Genomic DNA, 2500 nt, shown 5'->3' on the forward strand with positions numbered 1-2500 from the left:
TGTATGTGCATGTGTTTGTGTCTGTGTATATCATAATCATTATTGAAAAAAAAACTTCGGCTCCGCTTTCGGTCCGCCCTTTGGCCAAGGAAGACCTACGTTGACCTTGCCCATAGACTGCGCTGACGTACACGGATGGACTCTTTCGCCGATCTATATTCTGTGTATCTTTTTAAAAACAAATTACTTTATACACATACACGCACAAACACAAAAACACACACACGTACGTGTATATATATATATATATATATATATATATATATATATATATATATATATATATATGTGTGTGTGTGTGTGTGTGTGTGTGTGTGTGTGTGTGTGTGTGTGTGTGTGTGTGTGTGTGTGTGTGTATAACCGACGCGGTGTTTGACGCCATGTTTCACGTTGCCGAGCTCTGTCTCAGAGGCACCGAAGTGTTTGTATATTGAAATTGTCAAGGGATGATTTTCTCGGTCTATCTCGCGCTTGTTTGCCTTCAACGTTACCGCTCAGGCTAAGGTTTCCTAATGTGCCTTTACGGGTTGCATGTCCACGGAATTCGAGTTGTCGTACTGGGATCAATTCAAGAGCTCCTAAATAATTGAAGGAAGAGACCTGCTGGATTTCTATATCTCCTTGTTTCAATGGACAAGTTGGTGGGAGCTCTGACTACCATGCATTTTGTTTTCTTGCTGTTGACATGGAGGCCAAGATGTTCGCTGGCTTCCACGACAGCATCAAAAAGATTTTGTAGGTCATAAACAGATGTGGCCTTGAGAACTCTTTCATCTGAACAACGAAGATTGTTGATCTTGCAACCATTGACAATGATTCCCTCCTGACAATCTTCAATCTCCCGCAGAATAACTTCAGAGTATACATTGAAGAGGTCAGGTGACATCACACAACCTTGTCGGACACCCCGCTTGATGGGGAACCAGACAGTTGTTCCATCGGATAGGCGGACTGCGGCAAGTTGATCTCTATAGACTGATTGGTCTTTGTCATCTATCCAGATATTTGCGAGGATTTGGAACCATATCAAAAGCTTCTTGGCAGTCATTGTAAACCTAGTAGATGTTTTGCTGGTGTTGGATGGCTCTCGGCAAGCATTCTCATCCCGAAGACAGCATTCCTCGTACCTTTATGCTTCATAAACCCAAACTGGGTCTCTGGGATTTCGATCAGGAGTTGTGTTCTGATCCTCTGTAGGATGATCTTCAGTAAAGGCTTAAAAATATGCGACATTAGATTAATTGTACAATTATGTGAACACTCAGGTGTTCCTGGGACCTTCGGTAGGGTAATGAATAGTGATTTCATTTTTTCTTTAGGAAACTTGCCTTTTTCATAGATATCATTTAGGAAGTTCCAGATGAGATCAATACCTTTATCTCCTAAGGCCCTGAGCATTTCGGTGTATACGCCGTCAGGACCTGTACTTCTGACTTCAGAATATATATATATATATATATATATATATATATATATATATATATATATATATGCGACAGCTTCCAGGACTAAATCTTTCGGCTCTTGTCCATCGTCAAAAAGTTCTTGAACATACTCTTTCTCACGGGCATTGACATCCTCGGCCGTCTGCTGCTTTGATGCAATTTTAGGAGGAAAAGGATCGCTGACCAGAGATCTCTCCTATCCTTTAGAACATCTCTTTGGGATTACAAGTGAGATGCTTAACTTCATCATATTTCTCCCGCATCATATTTCTCTCTTTAGCTTTCTTACATTAACTTTTGTAAAGATTGTTTACTGGTTCATATTGCACGAGGTTCTGTTTTGAGACTTGCCGTTTTCATAGCAGGTCTTTAAGATCTAGGTGGAACCAGCCTGATGAAAGATTCTTTTTCCTACTGTCGGGATGGTCTTAGCAGCTGCTGCTTGGATATTCTCATGGGAAGCACCAAAACGATGGTCAGTGCCATTGTCAGAAGCCTCTGGTAGATTTCCAAAAAATCTTATTTATAGTTCTCTCGCACCTCTTGATTGATCCGTAATATACCGAGTTCAAAATTGGGGACAGTCTTCGCTTTCACCGGCTTTTAGAGCGGCAATCTAAATTTTATTATCACTGAGTTGTGATCTGTATTTGCGTCTGCTCCCGGATATGCTCGGAAGTTTTTGCTTGCGTTTCGGTATCCTGAACTAATCATAACAGAGTCGATTTGGTTTCTGGCTCTTTGACCTGGGTTAATCCATGTATATCGACGTCTGAGGTGCATTAAACCAGGTATTCCTGATGGCCAGATTTTTTCTCCTTACACCAATCTGTAAGTATACCTCCAGTCATATCGTTCTCCCAAGCCTTGCGGTCCAACATCCTTCCCATCTCTTTCTGAGTCAACTTTAGCATTAAAGTCACCATGGCAAGCATACTTTAATTTGATTTACATGATGAGAATAATTCAACAAGAGAGCTGTAGAGTCAGTTAATTTGTTGGTCTTCAGCATCCGCAGTGGGAGCAAATGCTACCAGGATCTTTGCATTTACAGG

Source organism: Penaeus chinensis, chromosome 35 (genome assembly GCF_019202785.1).
Source record: "Penaeus chinensis breed Huanghai No. 1 chromosome 35, ASM1920278v2, whole genome shotgun sequence".
Classification (NCBI taxonomy): domain Eukaryota; kingdom Metazoa; phylum Arthropoda; class Malacostraca; order Decapoda; family Penaeidae; genus Penaeus; species Penaeus chinensis.